Raw genomic sequence first — 23,256 nt, forward strand, 5'->3', positions numbered from 1 at the left:
CACAGTCGGACGCTTAACCAACTGAGCCAACCAGGTGGCCCAAGAAGCAGGTTTCTGATGTGGCGTGTTTACTTGAGACTCTGCCGATGCTTCCTCCTTTGGGCAGGCCCTTATTCTGTGTGGAATGCCGTCCGACGTCTGCACTTTTTACGTTCTCTTCCCCCTGTAGCCCATCTTCATGGCCTCTTCTAAACTCGCTTTGTGCTGAGAAGCAGAGGTGTGACATTTCACAAAACCATGGCCTTAACAGGCTTATGTTTGGAAATGAGATTGTGAAATATTCAGTGTCCGTTAAGTACTCCAAGCAGCCAGGAGCCTGCATTATCCAGGTGGCAAAACCAAAGGTTCCCTGGTGAGTCACGTTCCTGGGGTCTCATGTCTATGGTCTCCTGGAGTTTCCTTCAAAACAAAACAGCCTCTTCACCCCCTAGATTCGAGGTTGCCGCTAGGCGGCCATCTCAGTTTTCCTTCGAGCCACTCCCTAAGATCTGCTTACTTCCCCAAATCTGTTTAAACCTTGGTTCCCTCACCATCATCCCCCCCACAGAGCACACGGCCTCACTTTACTTCATACTATAGGATGGAACTTTCTGGATGAGAAGTTGCACTTCAGACTTTAGCCATGGTTTTCATAGTCAATAAATGAATAAATTAAAGAACTCCCTGACAGCTGTGGTTTGTGAGGATAAGAATGACATTGGCTCAGTCATCTGACTCCATTTCCCACCTTCCTCTTTTATGGTTGAGGTGAACTGGGGAGTGGATCCACTTTCCTTCTTTTCCTGGTAGAAGCTGGGAATTAAACGTTATCATTAATCAACTGAAAATAATGTCATTATAGTAGCAATTTCCATACTTAAGAGACTTTAGTTAGAACCCAACAGAACCATGGGGTTTTCTCATGCCCAGACCCTCATTTTTCTACTGTGGTAAAATATGTATAACATAAAATTTACCATTTCAACCATTTTTAATGTACAAATCTGTAGCATTAAGTACATTTCCAGTGTTTCACAACCATCATCACTATTTCCAGACCTTTTTCATCATCCCAGACAAAAACTCAGTGCCCTTAAGCTGACTTCTCATTCTCCCTCCCATCAGCCACTGGTAAGCACCATTCTGCTTTCTGTGTCTATGAACTTGACTATCTAAGGTACCTCATATATGTGGAATCATGTAATCTTTGCCTTCTGTGTCTGGTTTCTTTCACTTAGCATAACATTTTCAAGGTTCATCCATGTTATAGCAGAATTTTATTATATCTCAGAAGTTTAATTCTTTTTATGAATGAATAACATTCCATTGTATATATATATACCACATTTTGTTTATCCATTCATCTGTTGATGGATATTTGAGTTGTTTCCCCTTTTCGATTCTTGTGAACATTGCATACAAGTATCTGTTTGAGCCTTACATTTTAATCATTTTGGGTGTATACTTAGGAGTGACATTGCTGCATCAGGTGGGATTCTATGTTTTGAGGAGCCAGCCCCTCATTTTTAAAAGTAAGGAAGCTAAGGATCAGAAAGGACAAATTGTTTTTGTTTTTGTTTTTTTTTAAGGTCATACTTACTAAGAATATTTGATTGCTGTAATTCTTTTAAACATGTGCTTCTTCCTACTTTAAAGTGTATCTTAAGACCTTCTAGAGGGCAGGGAGCTTAATTCATGTTTGGTTTCCCAGTGACTAGCAGTGCCTGGTGTGTGATCAATATTCAAGCCATGTAATAGATGTTTGTACATCAACTTGTTAAAATGGTGCTCTATCAAAGACCCAGAGCAAAATAATAGACGGTAAGTAACCTCATATTCCAAAGTTGGGTGTTAGACTACCTATGCAGGACTTGCATATGAGGTATCTTCTTTCTCTTTCTTTCTTTCTTTCTTTCTTTCTTTCTTTCTTTCTTTCTTTTCTTCTTTCTTTCAGGAGAGAGAGAGAGAGAGAGAGAGAGAGAGATTGCACATTCACGAGCTGGGGAAGGGCAGAGGGAGGGAGAGAGAGAATCTTAAGCAGGCTCCATGCTCCATATGGAACCCTATGTGGGGCTCATCGAAGGGACTTGATCTCATGGCCATGAGATCATGACCTGAGCTGAAATCAAGCATTGGATGCTTAACCGACTGAGCCACCCAGGCACTCTGCACATGAGGTATTCTATAAGCCTATCTTGTGACCTTAAGTATAGGAAAGGATTTAAGTTGAACACCTCAGGAGAACTGCTTTAAACAAGGTTGTTGAAGTATGATGACATTTTCCCTTCACACAGGGGGCACATTTGGGAGAAGGCTGGGCTTCCCCTGAGGGCAATGCAGAGGCATTTTGTAGACTAAACAAAGGCCACTCAGAGGGATGCTCACCCAAGATGGCGTCCTGCCAGGAAAAGATGGAGGGGCACTTTTGGATTCAGAAGCTAATAGAAATGTCATGAGAAGACAGCTGGAAGTGAGCCCTTGCCTTTTCAGTCAATAGAGCTGCAGATGGATGTTTCTAGTAGGTGCCCCGTGAGAGAAAGTCAGCAAGAGAATCACCCATATTTCTAGAAAACTTGAACAGATATTGACAGTGGCAGCCAAGTAAGATCTTTCTGGTGCTTCTCTTCCTCTCCAGCAGCTTGTCCCCCAGTCTCACCTTCAAGTTTTAATCCTGAAGGATTCGGATATCTAGGCTGCCTAGCAAGGGGAGACGAAGGGAAATCAGAGAAGCCAGAAAGAAGTCATCCATCCCCTCCCCCTGCAGGCTCCCATCCAGAAGCAAAGTTCATCCACGGAGGCAGGAACTTTCAATGAAGTTCCTAGTTTTCTTTGTTACACTGAAGGGGAAATTTACTGAATGGAGGTAATTCTAAAAGTGCCTAGAGAACTTTGCCTTATCAAAGGGTGCCTGACAAAGATATGGGAGCTAGCCAAGAGTTCATTCAAGAGGGTGTGGGGCAGAAAGAGCTCAAACAGACAGTGAGGAGAAAGAATAGAGTTGTTTTCTGCTTATACCCTACTGAGTTTTTCTTTCTCACGGCTAAATTTAAAGTGCACTAAAATAGATTTTTGTTTCCAGAGCATTATCCGTCATAAGCTTATTCAGGCTAACAAAAGTGTTAAATTTATTTGCTTCTGATTATAATTTAATTGACTGAATGTGGTGACAGTGCATACTTTATTAAAGTAAGTATACTTTGGGCTCTCTAGTATCCACCACCAATTTTAGTAATGGCACTTCAGTTTCTTGTGGAAAATGATTTCTCCTCCATTCCATATGGTCTGGTAAGACTATTACTCAAGATGTCCTATCTTCCCCTAGCCAAGGGATGGGATAGAGGGCCAAGCCTTTAAATTTCGAGCAGAATGAGAAAAAGACTGAGATCACCCGGCACCCATGCTTAACAGGCACACTTTGATAAGGTTTTAAGTGGCAATGTAAACTCTCTGACCTCCCCCTCTAGATCCACGCATCTAGACTTGGGTCTCCATAATCTGAGCTAGTAGATATCTTGCCAATAGACTGTCACAGTCATAGTTTCTATTGCTTATAACAAAAGGAACCTAATTTGTGCTGATTGGAGGTTGGTATATACATTTATTTATGTCATTAATACAAAAAATAAGTTTTTATTTAATATATGCAGTCTGCTAGGGAGATGCTTTCAAAATGGAAGATGAGTGGGCACGAGTGCTATAAATAGTAAGAAGCACTATGGCAGGCACTGAAGAAACAATGATTAGTAAGACAGATACGTCCCTGGTCATATGAGATTTATAGTGTAATGAGGCATGAACAATCATAAATAGCACTTATTTTGTTGAACACATTGAATATTAATTGACTACGATGGGGAAACAAACAGGTGCTATGAGAGAACATGTGGGAAGCAGGGAGGGCTTTCTGGAGCCAAGAGGACTTGTAGGATAAGAGGTAGGAGACATTCAGCAAAGTAGAGATGGGGTGATGATAGGGCTTCGGATAGGAATGATGTAGTTTTCCAGGTAGAGAGAGAGAATTTCAAAGTTTGGTAGACCAAAAATTGCCTGGTGCTTTCAGAGATCTGAAGGAAGATCTCTGTTCGTGGTTGTGCCAACTCATAAGCCAAGAGACTGCTGATGTTGACTGAAGGCAACTTCATCTTCGGTGTGGGGGATTTTAGAAGCCTAGGTAAACTCGCGAGAGTAAGGAAATATTCCCATGTGAGTTAGATTGAAGGGAACACTTCAAAGACCTGTAGTCACTGCCTTTTTAACCTACACTTAAAAATGGTCCTGCCAAACTAAGTCCAACCAGAAATAGAAATGGCAGTCACCTCTGGAAGAGTAGATCCAACCATTTTGTTTTAATTCAGTAAGTTTGTACATAAGAACAAAATGACAATCTAGGTGTGAGGAGATGATGCATATGTACTGATGATGCATCAGTTCCACAGATAGAAAATGGCAGATCTGATCTCCCACGACACTGGTGATTCTCCTCAGTGCCCTGCCCAACAATGGGGAGAAAAGAATACATAAAAGGAACAAACGATAGCATGCTCTTCAAATTTCTTGCTTCTGTAGATCCCTTCAGAAACCCAAGAGTTGAAAAACTCAAGATGGGAACCACTGAACAAGGCATGTCTTGCAAATATTGAGAGTCCCCATGATTTATTTGGGGGATGCCATGTAGAATTAGTAAAATGGAACTTCTGAATGTTTTGAGACAAACTCACCAGTTTCCACAACACTTATGGAACCATACTGTATGACCAGCCCTGTGTTTGACACTCTGGGGGATGTAAAGATGAGTAAGACATTTTCCTTGTCCTCTAGTACCTTATCTTCTAGAAGGGCAGTTAAGACCATTGCCAGATCTTTTTAATTCTCTTGAACAGATATCCACTGTATAATGGTGTACATTGTCTGCAAGTAAGAATTGTCAGTCTCTATTATAATGAGTGGAATAAACTAACCATTGGTGATACGGCATAGACCTGACAGACGGTTATAAGAGGAATTCAAAGGGAGGAAAAAAGAAATGTTTGTGGCCAGGGGCTTAATGGGCCTCGTTTCATTTAATTCTCCCTGCAACCTTGCAAAGTATACATTAATGGCCTCACGTCACAGAGATGGAAACTGAGGCAAAGTTAAGGAACTTGCCTAGGGACACATGACCAGTAAGAGGAGGGCTGGATTAGGAACCTACATCTCCGGTCACCAGGGCCCGTGCATTTCTCACTGTACCAGGCTGTGGCTTATTGCTTCTGACTGAATTCTCCCAGGATCTAATCAGATTGTTGCCATGCTTCCCCAGTGCTTCTAGGCAGACCACTGAAATCATTTAAATAAGTGATGAGCGTATAGATTAGAGAGGCTTCTTTTGCATATTTCTTTTATTTGCCTCTCCTAGATGAAACCCGCCAGATTTTGTCTGAATTATCTCAGGAGAGACAGGGCTTTTGTGTGACTATGAGTCTTTGGCTCTGTGGAATCACCACTCTGTGACCCTAAAAAGTCATAGTTGACAATAATCACTTATTGTAATTGAAGAAGGAAAACACGAACACTTGCTGAGTGAAAACTATGGTGCTATATGGGTATGCCCTTCCTCCGCTCACCGCTCTCCTGCAATGATCCCTATTTTTTAACACTTCTGGGCCACCCTTCTTCCCACTCATCCCAAGTATGTTACTAAATCTGACAGCTGTCAGCTCTGTAGAGTAAGAGGTTGCTAAAATATAGCACATATCCAATAGTTGTGGGTTTTTTTTTTTTTTTAAATGAGAGACTGAGTGCCAAAAACTGTGATAGTGACTTTCTTGGACACTTAAGCTTCACAGAATCCCCACATAGTTATTATTACCCTTGTTTTCAGGTGAAGAAATGAAGTTCAAGGAAATGAAACTTTCCCACATCCCCACAGTTAGCAAATGACAAATCTGGGATTCCCTGGCCCTCTCCAGGGATTCCACTCACTGCTCTGCCTACCAGAGGGTGAAAGGAAACACTGAGGTCTAGAAAGCCCAAGGGGATTGGTTATTAATGGGGGGTGTGAAAAGATGGTTGTTATGGACTGCGTGTTTGTGTCCCCCCAACAAATTTGTATGTTGTAACCCTAGTGTGATGGGATTAGGAGGTGGGGCCTTTGGGAAGGGATTAGGTGGATTAATGGAGTCCTCATGAATGGGATTACTGCCCTCATAAAAGAAACTCCACTCTTTCTGCCATGTGAGAAGCCAGTGAGCAGAGAGCCATCTATGAACCAGGAAGTAGGATCTCACCAGATACCCAATGTGCTGGCACCTTGATCTTGGATTTTTCAGCCTCCAGAACTGTGTGAAATAAATGTTCATTTCTTAAGCCACCCAATATATGGTATTTTTTTAACTTGGCAGCCCAAATGGACTAGGACAACAGTAAAGTGATAAATATTGAACATAAATATAATTTTCCGTCATGTATTGCCCTTCCTGAGCAGACCTCTGATTGTCTTTTCCAAAGGGGATGGTCACCTTTAATAATGCACCCCACCATTGCTTCCCTCTGCCCCTCCTAGAAATCCTTCTCCCATTTATCAGATGACCCTTTGTATCCTCAGAAGAGATACTCCTATGGAGATTTCCAGGATCTTCTCCACCATGACCCTTAAGTCATCACTGAAATTTTTCTTTCATTCTCCCTGCATCTACTAGATATTAGGCCTCAAGGGGCTCATGGTCAAGTGGAAGTGGTAGGCAACTAGACAATTCACTGTAATGTGCCTTGAAAAGTTATACTCAGTCACAGATTTAGCGTATTATTAGGAACAATTGAACATTGGTGAAATCTCTCATAAGTATAAGACAACCCCAAAATGATGATTTTTAGCATCCTTGATTGCGTCCTGGCTGGTAAGGAAAAATTAATCTTCTTCTGCAATTCCTTTATCATAGGTTGCTTACTACTTTCTGTTTCCAACAATGCCTCATCTCTATATGACATTTCAGGCACCTAAGTAGCCTCTGGGGAGAGTGGGACTGGATTGTCCTTTCCTGGTGCCATGAGGGACTTGGTGGTGCTGTCCTCCTTGGTGTCTTAGCAAGAAGATGCAGAGGGAATGATGCCACGTATAAATAGACTCGGGTTTTATTTATAGTTCTGCTTAACACTTAAGTGTAACGCCCAGTGCTTTAAGCAATGTAAAAAGCATCTTCGGATTCCTGGAAGTTTTCACCAATAGCACTTAAGAAATTCATCTGGCCATGGAGCGCCTGAGCGGCTCAGTCAGTTGAGCCTCTGGACTTTGGCTCAGGTTATGATCTCGAAGTTCGAGAGTTCAAGCCCTGCACGAGGCTCTCCGCTGTCGGCCCGGAGCCCGCTTTGGCTCCTCTCTCTCCCTCTCCTTCTGCCCTTCCTCCGCTCACTCTCTCTGTCTCTCTGAAAATAAACAAATGGAAAAAAAAAAAAAAAGGAAATTCATCTGGGGGCACCTGGGTGGTTCAGTCAGTTAAGCAGCCCACTTTGGCCTGGGTCATGATCTCATGGTTCATGGGTCTGAGCCCTGCATCAGGCTCTGTGCTGACAGCTCAGAGCCTGGAGCCTGCTTTGGATTCTGTGTCTCCCTGTCTCTCTGCCCCTCCTCTGCTCACACGCTGTCTCTCTGTCTCTGTCTCTCTCTCAAAAATAAATATTAAAAAATACTAATGAAGAATAATAATAACAGAAATTCATGTGGCCGGTAATGGGTTTGTGAGTGGTGGTGAAACAGAGTGAGGGAAAGTCAGGAACAAACACATTTTTTCACTTTCCCTGCAGGTTTCTAAAAGCAGGGTGCTGAGGCCTCGTTTGTTTGTTTTTAAAGTTTATTTATTTACTTTGAGAGCAAGAGCGCGCGTGAGCTGGGGAGGAGCGGAGAGGGAGAGAAAGAGAGAGAGAGAGAGAGAGAGATTGAGAGAGAGAATCCCAAGCAGGCTCCACACTGTCAGCGTGGAGCCGGATGTGGGGCTGGAACCGTGAGACCGTGACCTGAACCGAAATGTAGAGTCAGATGCTTAACTGACTGAGCCACCCAGGCGCCCTGGGGCCATGGATGTTAATAAGAGAATTAAGTGGTTATTGGTCAAATGGTCTCCATGACCTATTTTATCTAAACAGTGAGTCTGTTTTACAGAAAAGCCAGAACCTGTGACTGTATTTGCTGAGCAAATTTTACCGCCGGGCTATACATACCATGAATCAGTGGAGAGCATCAATTTCTTTTCTTGTTTCTGGAAGAGGTAAGAAGAAACAAGAATATGGCTTGCCAGTAGAAATGCAATTAGATTACCTGTAGCCCAAAGACAGGCTTTTGCCATTCTTTATCGCTGATTTCTGGAAGCCAGAAATCTCTGAGTGCCAGGAAGCCCAAGGCCCAGTGTAGCTGATCAGGGTAAGCATGCTGTACCTCAGTTTCTTCAGCTGTTATACAGCTGCTGTAGCTGGCACACTTTTTTGTCTGTTTTTTCTTGCACTCTTTCTTACCAGAAGGATCCACGATTAATGATATAACTCCTGGAAGGTTCATAAAGATTCTCAGGAGAAGGTTCACATTTAAATGAAGTACAACACTAAGGACTTTCGTGGTTCAGATTCTTTGAATGCTTGGATAGCTTCTCCCTTGACATGGGCTCCTTTAAGAGCTACATAAACTGGTTCATTGCACAAAGGAGCTGTCAAGACATTTCAGTAAATCATGGAATTCATTCATTCATTTATTCATTCAGTTAGTCAGTTAACAAATATTTCTTGAACACTCGTTACATGCTAGGTATTATGTTCGCCACTGGGGTTATCCAAGAATTCTAAAATGGTTCCTCATCGTTGTGGAGTGTTTTGGCATAAAATGTTGCATTTATCTGGACAATAACAGGAGGAAATAGATATCATTATTAACTTTATTTTACTGATAAGGAAACCAAGACTCAGGGAGGTCAAAAGCTGTGTCCAAGGACTTATATAAAAAAACCTACTTTCTAAATTTCATTTTATTTCCAATACAGCATGCTATATTCTTAATTTTATGAACTTTTGTTACTAGATTTAGTCAAGATAGATGAACCGAAGTCAATAACAGACCAGACCCTTGGCGTTTGCAGATTTAACTTTCTTGGCCTTGACCGTTTGCTAGACTATTCTTGGGAACCATTAGCAAATGACCTGGAAGAGCCATGACTTAGGAGTTTGAATTGGGGAGACATGAGCTGATAGATCCTATGGTAGGCCTTAAAACTAGCCCTGAATCTCTCACCCTAGGGAACTGGAGTGTGGGGCCAGTCCCTCCCGTTCTGAGTGGTTTACCGAACATCTATATCTCAATGTGGCTCTCTTTCTATACATTTTCCTTGATGTATTTTGTGAGGAAAATACTACCGCGGCCTGCCAATTAGCAATAGCACTTAAGAATATCAGAACCTCAAGAGAAAAGCTCCAGGAATTGCCCGTACCGTGAATGTCAGTGCGTTGATGATGGCTAGCATGGGAATTAACAACTTCAGTTTTGGAAGATGGAATTTCAATTTGGAGATGGAATTCGGTCTAGTGGTTCACATCTCTTTGGCCATCGACTCACCAGAGCCTCTTTTGCTGTTTTCTCACTCTCCGCAGTTTAGGAATGGGGCGTAGGGCTTGGGTATGGGTCACTTTTGATGGGAACTTGATTAGTCATGTCCTGTTGTGCAAAACCTTCAAGGGGATTCCTCAGGGCCCCACGGGCTCCCACAGCACTCAACAGTTACTTCTTCCTAACTCAGGATGGTTAGATGGGATAGTGTCAGTCTATTTGGGCCACTATAACAAAAGGCCACAGATTGAATAACTTATGAGCGACAGAAATGCATTTCTTTCCGTTCTGGAGGCTAGGAGTTCAAAATTGAGGCACTGGCATGCTTGCATTCCGGTGACTGTGTTCTGGTGAGAGCCCTCTTCCTGGTTCAGAATTGATGCCTTCTCTCTGTGCTCTCATCTGGTGGCAGGGACTAGGAAGCTCTCTGGAGCCTCTTTCATAAGGCGCGGACTCTGTTCATGAAGGCTCTGCCCTTGATCCCCGACAAGCACCTCCCCAAAGCCCTACCACCTAATTCCATCATCTTTGGAGGTTAGGATTTCAATAAATGAATTTTAGGGGATGCAAATATTCAGACCATAGCAGGTGGATATTGTAGGGAATATAGTTTTATGCAGCCTTGGAGATCTGCGATGTTTTTGTGATTATCTCCCTACCATGAGATTAACAACCAGACTTTGCTCAGAACTGCTCCATTGGCATCCACTCTGTGTTCCTTATTGCTGATAGGAATCTAACCCAGTAGTCCTTCCCCTGGAGGCTTCATTAAGCACTTCATTTCCATAAAATGCCCCATTTGAAAGAATTTTGATGGGAATGTAGCACTCCAAATAATGGATTTCAAAAATCTTTTTTTAAATTTGGAATAGATATTAATGAACTAAAACTCTCCATTCCAGTTAAAGGCTATTTTAAAGAGCAGAAAAAGAGGAAATGGGATTTGCAGCATCCCAGCCCCAGAATCACAAGACAGAGCATAAAAGAGTCGATTTGGAGTAGAGAAGCAATAGCTTAATAACACCACTGCTATTTCCAAAAACCGTTCCAGTGAGTGGAACTCAGTTCCCATATGATACGACAGTACCATATGCCCTGCCACAAGGAGTAGTTTTGGGGGGAAAATCCCACTTTTCGCCATTAGTCACCGGTGACTTTACACATCAAGTCAAGATTCTCTGAAAATATCCTTACTGACCACAGGCTAATTTTCTTGTAACTGTGGAGTTTTATTTAACCAAACGTATACACGTGCCCCTTGGTTGCAAGATGACACTTTGACTTATTTATCTTAAAACCACCTGCTTTGCCGTCCATTTCTATCACATAGAGGAATTTAGAAATGTTTTCCAGAAGTCAAGAGCAAATCCGTGTCATATCCTGGAACGAATCACAAGCTGAGTAACTTCTGTTCAGCTCCTTCTTCGTCCAAAGGAAGGAAAACCAGACAGAGCTGGGCCTGGCCAAGATAAAATCCAGGAGAAACAAAAGAAAACACATCTTAGTTTTGCATGGCGCTGGCCTCATCCTCAGCACATCATAGAGTTTCAGCGCTGGGTGTGAGTGTTATCAAACATTCTTTAAGAGCGAGGAAAAATGCTGCTTCTGCAAATGTGATAGCCTAAATACTAATCAAAGCTTTGCTGCAATCTTGCGGCATTAATGAGATTTCCCAGCTGTCAATCATTGTAATTCTGACAGCTGCAATGAGATTCTGGCTTAACGTGTACTTCTCAACCACTTGGGGCCTGGAGCAGGTGCTGTCCTCTTTAAAAGGCAACTTGAAGACCGCTGACCGAGTCCTTCCCATCTGGAAGGGAGAAGGTAGTCCTGCCTGGTCCAGTATGCTTGGGGCCGCAGAGAGTCGGGGCTGTTAAGGTACTGAGTTCTCCCTTTCCTACCTCCACTCCCTGTTCAAAGGACTGATGACTTCCAACTACAACTGGTCTTAAACAGGGACAATTTAGCGCCCGATTGTCTAATCAGGAAAGGCCAAGTGTTTGAACTTGGGAGTTTTACTCTAATTCCAATAGAGAGATCTCTAGTAATAGAGATTAGTTAAGTACCTGTTCTCGGTAACAGGACCCATTTACTGCCACCTCTTTTGAGATAATGAAATGCCATTTACATTACCCTCTCTCCCTGGTAAATCTGAGCAGAAAGCAAACTCCCTAAGTTTCCTATCACTTTGCAGAGCCTGAAACCATACGAGTAGCCACTTCAGATCTCACTAGGGAAGAGCAGGTAGGAAGCTGTTTGGGATTTATAGTGCCACGTACTTCTGTAGGCAAAACCAGAGTCATAAAAGGCAAGAAGAAAGAGTTCTTAAGCCCTCCAGGGTAAGTAAGGGAACGCGCTTTAAAATCCTGATTTTTATTACTCTAGACAAAATAAGACACCTCACTTAGCCCCGGAAGACTGAACTTCAGCCTTTCTCTGAGGCTCTTATTCAACTGAGTCTCTGCCTGTTTGTCTCCGCTGAGCCAGGGCAGGAAGCTGGACCACCCCCCCCCCCCCCCCCGAAGAGAAGCTAGTTATATCAGCCAGGTTCTAGCATCACGAGCAGGAGACTTAGGAATCAGGGGTGCCGTCTTGGGGGTATAAAGTTCTGTCACAATGACCAAGAATTGCTCTCATGGCAGAGGAATCAAAACCCAAACTGTGACATTTTCCCAAGTTTTTCACACCCAAGAGGTCCAGGTTATGGCCTCTGTTTCCATGCCATTGATCTCCCTTCTTTTTATTTTTAAGGTTTATTTACTTATTTTGAGAGAGAGAGAGAGAGAGCAAGCATGTGAGGGGGAGAAGATCAGAGAAAGAGGGAGAGAGAGAAAGAATCCCAAGCAGGCTCCACACTGTCTGTTTGAGCCCGACCTGGGGCTCGAACTCACAACTGTGAGATCATGACCTAAGCTGAAACCAAGAGTCAGACATTTAATCTACTGAGCCACCCAGGCATCCCTCCCTCATTTTCTTATTGCCACTTTATCTGGGGTAGCAACGTTGCATGGCAGGAGGGAGAAGGGTGTGAACACTGAATCAGTAGTATCTGAGCCTTTCTAGACAAACTTGGCCATGATTCAGCAAGGAAGCCATGGAGAAACTCCATTGGTTCACACCTATTAGAGAAGAGACCAGTGTGAGGCTATTTGCAAACCCTTCTCTCTCTTTGTTTTTTTAATTTCTTTTTTGTGTATTTCTTTATTTTGAGAGAGCGAGAGAGCACCAACAGGGGAGGGGCAGAGAGAGAGACAGAATCCCAAGCAGGCCCTGTACCATCAGAGCAGAGCCCGACACAGGGCCCGACCTCATGAACTGTGAGGTCATGACCTGAGCCAAGATCGAGGGTCAGATGCTTAACTGCGCCACCCAGGCGCCCCTGCAAACCCTTCTCAATGGAGCAAGATCTCTCTCTGTCCCTTGGCCTTTTTCCTGTCCTTCCCACCACACCCCCAACCATGGGAAAGACGAGTCCTCCTCCTGGCCATGGAATCCTTATTCTTCTCCTCCCCCCCCCCCCCACCCCCTGCGGAAAACATGCATGACTTTTCCAACAGCAAAACAAAGCCATTTGATGCAACTTGTTACCCCTTCAAGACAAGGGCACTGCGGTCCTTCCCCTTCCCCGGCGCAGAGAGCAAGGCACATCAGGAAAAGCACGGCTGGAGTCGGGTTCAAATTTTCGCTTCTCTCTCACTGTGTGTAGCTGGGGAAGTGATTTACCCCCTCTCCCCTCAGCTAAAACGGCAGCAAAAACCAGTGATAACAATGCCTGCAAGAGTTATGAGGCTGATATGAGATCATGCACTGAAATGCCCAGCAGAAGATCTGGGACAAGGAGGTAACCAAGTTTTTCTCCCTCTGCTCATGGGCAGATTTTTTGGCATTGTGGTTGAACTTGCCGCCTCTCCTACCTTACCCTCCCCTGGGTGCTCAGGCTCTGGAGGCACTTTCATTTTTGTTGACCTTCTGCCCACGTAACAAGAATAAATACCGTCTCTGCCCGGAAATCTTGCCCACACAGGTTTCCATGACGCAGCATTATTATCTCTGCAGTTTACAAAACAGCTCACAGAATTCCTCCTAAAATGTAGGGTCAAGACAGATGGCCAGTGCTCTGCATTCGACGCAGAAATCTCCGCTTCTTCAGAGCCCCTGCAACCATGGGTTCTGATTCCCTGGGATTCTGGAAAACCTCCTTTTGGAGTGGGGGCCGTCCTGAGTAGCCTGGAGGTCAATGCTTGGGGAGTGTGCTGTGTTGATCAGAAGCAAGCCCAGGTCTCACCCTCACAGTCCCAGAAGCCACAGACTCGGTGACCTTGTGCCCGTCACTGTGCAGTGAGTGGGTAAACATGAGGTCACAGGGAGCCCATCTAACACCCCCGCTGACCCCTTGCCGGAAGCCCGTTACTCCCGTGGAGTCCCACTCCTTTGTTAGCCATAGGAGAAACTGAGGCACGGGGGCAGGGGCAGCCCCAGCAGCCCAGCAGCACAGCTGGGGAAGTCGTGGGCTCCAGCTGGTGGCTTGCTTTCCTACACCTGCGGCCCGTGTCCCGGGTGTCTGTGGGCAACACGCCCAGCTCTGTGTGTTCTACATAAACAAAGGTGTTTGTGGGCATAAAGGCAGAAAATAGAGTTCTTAGGCTGACAGGCTGCTAAGAAAGTGGGGAAAGAGAGACTGGAAACCTGGTGGGTGGGTGAGATGAGAGAAGGGGCTGCGGAGTAAATCTCAGGAGAAGGGAGACAGCTGGTCAGGGCGGGAGGCTGCTGGTAGGTGTGTAGTGAGGGAGCAGGTGAGTTAGCGGGTGAGTGGCCTCCAGCCCTAACTGCTGGTGCCCGTGAACGTGACCTTGCTTGGAGACAGGGTCTTTGTAGATGTAGTCAAGTTAAGACGGGGTCACACTGAGGTAGGGTAGGCCCTTCATCCAACATGACTAGCATCGTTGTAAGAAGAGGACAGGAGACACAGACCCCCGCGGAAGGAGGCCACGTGCAGATGGAGGGAGACACGGAAGCGATGCATTTATAAGCCAAGGAACCCCGCAGATTGCCAGCAACCGCCAGGAGCCGGAAGCGAGGCGTGGAACAGACCCTCCCCTGGGCCCTCCAGGAAGGAACCGCTCAGCCTAACTTCAGACCTCTGGCCTCCAGAGCCGTGGGACAATGATTTCTGCTGTCGTAAGCCACCCAGTGTGTGCGGCCCTAGGAGACTGGCACCCCAGGCTGAGGGAACCACGCACAGGGCAGGGGCACAGCTTCCTTAGAAATACAGCAGGGCCCACGGCAACGTGTGACGCCTTTCTGCAGAGTCCGGATTCACCTTCTCCAAGTTCTAGGCTCACTGAGAGGCCCGAGGATGCGTGGAGAGGTGAAAGGGGACGTGGGGAACAGGGCAGAGAGAGCCGGGACCAGGCTGGGTGCTGTGACGGCCCCTCTTTCTAGGTTCTGTCTCTTTGTTCAGTGGCTTCTCGGCCAGCGTTGCTCCCGATCGGGGTCTCCGTTCTTGGCGGATGGGCCACACGGGATGCAACACTTGTGAACTTACAGGGGCTTCTGCCCATGACCCTGTGTGATCTCCTCTGCCGCTAGACTGCACGGGATCTCGCCAGCTCCCCAAGGCTCTCCTTCCCCCTCCTCCCGCCACCTCTCAGGCAGCTGCATCACGCTCCGATCACCCTGGTCCCTGCCTAGTTCCTCACTACCACCCACACCCCCTCAGTCTGGCCCCGTGGACCCTTCGGAAGGGAGTTCAGCAAGGAGTCTCCTGCACCTGTATGATCCCACCTCTCCACCAGTGGGACCTACGGTACACATTCTCTTGAGGCTCCATTCTGTCCTTGACACCAACAAGGCCTCTTTGGTGAGGAGATCAGAATGGAAGCGTAGGGGGTGACACTCCCTGATTCCATAAGAAAACATGTGACCAGGTCGCTGGTGCAGGGAGGGACAGGCTGGGGCTTCAGGGAGAAACCTCTAAGCCCCCGAGGGACCAGCAGCTCCCTCCCAGGGGAAGGAATGGGATTACTCAAGCCCCAAACCTAGGTGATTACTTCTGTCAGGCATCCCCAGTCTTGGGTCCCCTCCCCACCCCACCCCCCTCACCCCCGCCCTGCTCAGTGTGCACCACTGTTAACGGGTCACTATGTTACTGTTGCTCAGGCTCCCATCTGAACTGAGGCATTTAGAGCCATGCTCTGTAAGCCTAGTGGGTCTTTTTGCTCACAGTCCTGAGACCTATGCCCAGGGTTTGTCTTGGAGAGATCTGGGGCATGGCCTGGGGCTTAGCGTGTTTTAACCAGCAAGCTCGGTGGTTTTGCTTGGGTGATCCTCAGACTATAGGCTTGGATGTTCTGTAAATGCTCTAGAGCCTTCCAGTGTGGAAGATATTGGGGACAGTGGCAGGCAGCGGAAGGGATGATTCTGACAGCTCAGTGGTTCTGTGCTTCCTTTCGGTGAGGACCTCATCCAACAAAGCTGGGCATCGCCCCAGAGCCTGTGGGCCCCTTGGGAGCTTTCTGGGCAGATGCTCCTGGCCATGGCCATCAGGCTCTGCGATTGGGGCAGAAGGGCTGTGACCACCACAGGGTGCAAGCCTGGCAGGAAGTTCTCCACAGGAGAGAGAGAGAGGGCAAGGGGGGGGTGGAGACGGAGCTGGCGGGGGAGGGCAGAGGCGCGGGGGGCCCTGAGAGGTGCCCCCGCCGCTGGCCCGCCAGTCCGTGATGCCATGTGCAGCCCACTGGCTTCCGCTCTGAGCAGCTGCCTTCCCATCTGTGGGAATGATGCACCTGCCTCCGACGAGGAGAACTTGCACCTACCTCAGAGAGGGAAAAAGGGACCAGAGTCTTCGTCTCTTTAGGCCACTGTAACAAAAGTAGCGTAGATGACCGTTTAAACAGCAATTTACTTCTCACAGTGTGGGAGGCTGGGAAGTTCCAGATCAAAGTGCTGATTTGGTGTCTGGTGAGGGCTTGCTTCCCGATTTTCTCCTCACTGTGTCCTCACATGGTGGTGGGGGCCAGAGAGTTCTGTGGGGCCTCTATTATTAGGGCATGAATCCCATTCGAGAGGGCTCCACCCTCATGACCTAATTCATCTCCCCCAAAGGTCCCATCTCTTCATACCATCACAGGAGGGTTAGGTTTCAACCTATGAACTTGGGGTTGGGGAGACACCCACATTCGGCATCCAGCAACACGGAAGGGATGAAAATCACCAGCTATTCCCTCTACTTTTTCTGGGCACATCCTGCCCAGGATCTATCCCTGGCCACTCGAACCTGCTTTCCCCGCTCTAGAAGGAAAGAGATGGGGATCATTCCATCATTGGAGGCTGGTGGAGTGAGGACACACGAACGCTGCCCTGGGCACCCTTGGGCCAGTCCCTGTGAGTGTCTGGCTGCCTATCACCTCTTCATATGCATGCCTCGACTCTCCGTGCAGCAGCTGGAGAGCTAGAATGTTTCTGGAGCAAGTCTTGGCAGGATGCCAGCAAATGTCGCTTGGTACTTAGTATACCGCTAAGGACACGCCATGCTTCCCACAGGCATCGTCCTCTCAACAAGGGGGGGTGAACAAAGATCACCAAGTTTACCCAGATATTTGACCTCAGGCGTGCCTGCTCTATTCCTTTAAAAGAAGGAAATCCAAGGAGATGGGGAGCAAAACAATGGCTCCGTTAAAGTGACTTTTAACTGTTGTTTCACCTCTGGCCCCTTTCCACCAAAATCTGAGCCCCTGCCCTGCCATATTTAGAACCGTTAACATGTAAACTGAGGCACATTAAACATTTTAAGAGCCATTTGAGCAGCATCGGTAAGAATGGGAAGTGGTGAGGAGTGCCTTACTAACAGAAGCTGGAGGAAAGAGTTTTATAGAGCAGGTGCAGAAGCAAAGAAAGGAAATTATTTGATTGGCTACAGCTTAAAGCCTAGTTGGCCGTTAGTGATTGGTTGTCCTTAGGTTTTGATTTCCTAACCTGACGCCTTTACAGGCTTATGTTTTAGTTTGCTTCCATGGGTCATGGAAGCATTAAGGCCACTTCAGTCAAGTGGCCTCTTTGTTTAATGAATTTAACACAACCCGGCAAAGAAAATCGTGCTGGGTTTAAATGATATATTTAAAAAAAAAAATTTTTTTTAACGTTTATTTATTTTTGAGACAGAGAGAGACAGAGCATGAACGGGGGAGGGTCAGAGAGAGGGAGACACAGAATCTGAAGCAGGCTCCAGGCTCCGAGCTGTCAGCACAGAGCCCGAACGGGGCTCGAACTCATGGACCGCGAGATCACGACCTGAGCCGAAGTCGGACGCTCAACCGACCGAGCCACCCAGGCGCCCCTTAAATGATATATTTTAATGAGACACGTGTATCACACGTTGCCTGGTGCTGACAGCAGTCACTCCCAGTTTTCTTGGCCACGACATGGAGAGGTGAGTAAGACAGAAGCTGCCTGTTTTTGTTTGCTTTGGCCCACTGGGTGAGCTTTGTGTTTCTTTATGGTGTAACCACTTCGTTACGAGGAGGGGCAAACCCGTGTCGTTATTAAGGGCATGGACCCTGCAGCCAGACTGGATCTGAGTCCTGGCTACGCTGCTCACTGGCCTTCTGACCTTTGCTGTCTGGCTAACCCTGTCTGTGCCTCAGTTTGCTCATCTTTAAAATAGGACTGCTAGTGGCACTTATCTCACAGGGTTTTTGTGGAGGTTGAATGAGTTAATGTAAAGCGCTTGGAACCGGGCAGAGCACATTGTAAGCACTTAAGGGTGAGTTAGGTTTATTTCAGTTCATGCTTTACACGTATTTACCATCTTTTCCTGCTTTTAAAGCCATTATCAGCAAATACCAGGAGAAGTCGTCATTGTCAAAGTGACAAACCGAGGTTTGATCACCAGCCCCCACTTTCTAAACACACAGAACACCAATTAAGGAAATTCTTTTTGTGAATGTCTGCAAAATTTTTGTCCATCCTCCTAAGTACCTTCTGCTCCTTTATAACCTTTCCGAGAATGGAGGGACTGGTAATTGCTTTCACAATAAATTTGGTAAAGGTACATCTTTTTTATTTGTCCCAAAAGGGGACTGGAATTCTGTATCCTCAGTCTTTATTCCTGGGTTCCTTGAACTTGTGCCTGGGTTTGGGGGGAGGGGGGTTGTGCTCAGGACTCATGACATCATGTTCATAAAGTGCCAGGCTGGCACATTCTGGAATGCTCCACAGAGATATGCTCCCATTCTTGGCTCTTCCGACCTGTTTACCAGCCTGAACTATTACTACAGCTGTGGCAAAGCTTCCTGCCCCTGCCACCCCCACCTCCCCATGGTGATGATGACTACATAAGGACAGTTGTTCTACACACATAGTGTAAATGAGCAAGGAGAGAGGAAATGCACATGATATCATCTCGCAAGTAAAAGTAGTCCCTAAATCACCAAAGCAAAGAAGTGTTAGTTGGTGGCCCATGTTCCAGAACTGTGTTCCAGAACAGTGAATTTTTTTCTTTGCCAACTTCTCTTTGAGAAAGTGGACACCTTGGTGGCAGGAGAATGGTACCTCATCACGGTGCCCGAAGCCCTGGGTGGGGTTTGGATAAGGAGGATCATCTTGCACCCCAGCAGATGGGACCTGCTTGTTCCTACTTTTGCCTATAGCCACGAATCCGTTCCAGAATGACCCCTGGCTGCCCCTGGAAGGTGCACAGGCAAACCTCATCAAAGAAAATGAAAAACAAGTCCACACTGGCTACTGGAAGGCGATGCTTCATCTCTCCGTTGCTGGGACCCTGGCTATGGAGAAATACGGTGGGTTTGCAGGGTTCAAAGAAAATGGAACTGTCACCTAAAAACCATACTGCTCATGTGTGCTGTGAAATGCCATTCTCTGTAACAGTCTCTTTCGGACATGGCTAATTACCAAGGCACTAAGCCAATTATCTGTAGACTCACCCCTGAGGATCTAGCTTCTCCAAAGCTGTCCTTTCTGCCCCTTGCTTCCTCACAGGAATTTACTCTTTTCTCCCCCTACTGGGAAAGCAGTTGCCTTTTTAAATATAGGTCATAGAACCTCCATATGGGCCAAGAGCCATCCGCTAGGAGAGCACAGGATAGAGAAGTCTTTATATAAACACTGCAATTCCCCACCACCAGACAATGGCCAGATTTCCTACAGCCCAGGCTTCCGCAATCCTGGCACAGCTGTGGCTGGTTATTCAAAATTGTGGATTTTAAATGCTCACATGTTTCCTCCCACGACAAACTCCAACTTATTACCTACCTCCCACTGTTCGTATTCGCTGGGGAATGCCTTTGTGGTTGGCCTCCCAAAGGACAGTAACGATGACCTCAGGAATTCAAGCCAAGGCGCACAAGAGGGGACAGATGGTCCTCCCTTCCTCTGATGCCAAAACTGTGGCAATTCTCTGAATGTAAGAAACTAGAAAATTATTGCTCAGGCAAAGAAATTTATCTTCTATTCAGGAAAAAAGGACTGGTTATTGTTGCGGTTTTGCCTTTGTACTGGTGTTTACGTGGCCCTGGATAATGACCATGAGATACTCTGCCCATCAGGCCAAAGAAGCTTTCTGGCTTCTAGGTGGATCCCAGCGGACTCTTGAGTGAGGCGACCTCTTAGTAGACATGCTTTCTTGAGTAGGAGCTAGAGGAGCATGCCCTCTGAATATTTCCTCAGCTTCCTAGAAAGTTTTGTTATTTGGTTTTGAAAGTCTGTGATGCATGTCATTGGTAAGTGCAGAGAAGTGTCTGAAAGTCACTCTAAACATCTATTAAGAGACCTTGATTATTTGTGTGTGTGTGCGTGTGTGTGTGTGTTTGCATTTATGGGTTAAACTTTCATACAGGAAGAGAAACAGGGGCTTTGAGGAAATCGTTTCTGATTCCAGGCTCTGTCCTAAAGGTTTTGAGTTGCCAAAGGATTGGTTGTATTCAATTTCAGTTTGTACAAGAACTTCCTAAGGAAATTGAAAGGGCTGCTTCCCAAACGCATATCCAGGCAGGACAGCTTCTCACTGAGGACAAGGTACATTAACACTCACTAGAGTCATTCAGGGTCAATAATGATGTCCCAGTATGCCTAGAGGACAACCAAGCAGCCACTCTAAAGAGTGGAAGTTGAGCAGAAAAATAGATTCATATGACTGTATGAAACTCTGAAGAATTGAACGTCTCTTAGTAGGGAAATCGTAGCATTGCATAGAGTATCTTGAGAGGGAGAGACACTGGAGAAATATGGCCAATGGGACACCACTGATATTTGATGAGGTGGCCCAAAGACTTGAAAACGAGGTGACTCATGCTTGATTTTATGGATGCAGGTAATTTTTCCATGTCACTTCAAGGCCAAGTCTCTCCATTGTCTTAAACCTTCAGTGAAGTTGACTTTGATGCAAACCTACTGGATAAACATATTTGGAAGGAAATCACAGAAAGATCCATGTCCCAGGTCTTGGCCCACAGTTGATGGGGGGAAAAGGAGACCTGTGGGAGAGGACACACAGTGGGAACAGGAGCTAGTAATGCCTTCAGAACGTGCTGGAACTTGCCTGAGAATTTGCCAGAATCTTGGCCTTCCCACAGAATTTAAGATGGGGGCAGTAAGCCAAATTTATTTCACGCCTCAAGTGACACAACGATCTCAGCCAACCCCTGGATTGCAGTGGCCTCTACAGTGGAGTGCAGCCATTGGAGTCAGAGCAGAAAACACACGGGAATCACAGCAAATGGAATCTGGCACTTAGTAGGTCCTCAACAATTAGTAACCATGATTAGTGCGGCGGTTGCTATCGAATACTGTTATTTTATAAATTGTTACATCTGTCTGTTTTGATAAGGCATTGTATTTACAAAGAAGAGTTTGATGGAAAATCTCGTTCCCTCTTGGCTAAGTGTCTCTCTTAGTTAATCATGATCACAGATGTTCGCTTGTTGGATCATGGCATCGTCATAACCCAGGCAGGGCCACCACCTAGGAACAGCATGTTTGAATGTTGGGAAACTTCCCAAGGAGATCATTATCCTGGAGAAAGGACTGGAGACGGGCCAATATGATATCACGAAGGTGTTGGCCAACTACAGACCAAATCTGGACTACGGCCCCACTAAGAATGCTTTATATATTTTTAAGGGATTAAAAAGAAAAGGGAATATGTGGCAAGGGTTGTATGAGACCAACAAAGCCTGAAATATGAACTATCTGGCCCTTTACAGAAAGCTTGCTGTGCCCCGGCTTAGGCCGTGGTGGCCGTCAGACCCCATGGCGGGGACGAGGCAAGAGGCCCTGGGGAAGACGTCACAAGCACCCTAGCAGCAGTGAATCCACAGATGCACCTTGTGCTCCCAATCCGGCGATGTGTCCAGTCCAAGCAAAGGGCTCAGGACCATGTCATCCACACCGTGGCCCCAGGGAGCATAAAGGAGCCCCAGTCTCAGAGCTGAGGCTGGGAGACACTGGTGCCCCAGATATACAACTTTGTCTGCCCCAGAAGCCCTGGGAGGGAGCCTCTGGCAGGGACAGTTGGCTCAGCCTGTGGGAGGAGCAGGAGTAGGGCATCTGGGGACAAGGTCACATCTGCAAGGGAGGCCTGGAGACAGGAGGGCGCTCCAGTGAGAGCCCAGTGTGGGGTCTGAGGCCTCGGCCAGTTCAACCGGCTGCTCCCACAGGGTGGACTGAGGAGATGGGCCACTTCCCACAGAAACCTGAGCTTTGGGTCAGTACGATCCTATAAAAGCCACGAAAGACCCCCTCAAATGGCCTCCGCCCCACCTTCTGTCTGAGTGCTTCAGTCTCAGTTCTGTCTTTGCCCAGCCATGCCGCCACGAAGAAAGGTCACCCAGCTTCTAGGCACCTCCCCCCTACCCCCCACCCCCAGCCTACCTTGGTTCATACACAGTCAGGAGAACTTTGTCAATCTCCACATTCAGCATGTTTGCGCTTCAGCGTAAGAAAGACAATGAGGTCTGACAACTAGAATTCATGTCAAAATGCTCTGCATTAAATCCCCCCCCCCTTTTTTTCCTGTTCCTTTTTGGCACTGTGGGGATTCCCGCAGAGTGGAGTTTGAATAGAGGTGCATTCTTCTCAGGGGCTGAGCTCTTGGGCCAAGGCATACAGTGCCGAATGAGCGGGTGCTTCCTGGCTGCAGCCACTTCAGAAAGTCAGAGGATGCTCCCTGGATGAGCTCTCAGGGGGCCAGATTAAGTGACTGCCCTGGGCCCCTTGGGGGCGGGGATCTAGCAGAGATCAGGTGGGCCTGAGCAGGCGACAAGATGCTTGCTGGAAGCCATGCAAGGGTAGGGCCTGTCTCTGGGGAAGCCCACTGTCAGAGCTACTGTGGCTGTTGGTTGGGATTTCCCTGGCATTTGTCAGGAACCAGAAAGGTCAAATTAGGAGAAGGTGGTTTTAAGCTCTCTAACAGAAGGGACCTTGTCTATTTTACTCCCTGCTGAATCCCCATGGCCCGTTTCAGTGCATATTTTTTGGAAGACACTCACGTATCTGTTGATGTTGGGCATGCTGAAAAGCCCTATTTTTAAAGGAAAACCAGCTCATTTTGCAAAGGAGCGAAGCTACCCGGTGGTTGGTGCAGGGATCTCTTCCAGAAATTCTTTCCCTCTGAATCCAGTCACTCAATTCTACTGAGTCTCTTCTCTGTGTTTAACTCTGTGGTGGAAACAGAGAAATGCAGCTGACTCAGGTAGCTATGC

This window comes from Lynx rufus, unplaced genomic scaffold (genome assembly GCF_022079265.1).
Source record: "Lynx rufus isolate CCGP_SWC_20201006 ecotype Redwood Valley unplaced genomic scaffold, mLynRuf1.p SCAF_20, whole genome shotgun sequence".
In the NCBI taxonomy this organism is placed as follows: domain Eukaryota; kingdom Metazoa; phylum Chordata; class Mammalia; order Carnivora; family Felidae; genus Lynx; species Lynx rufus.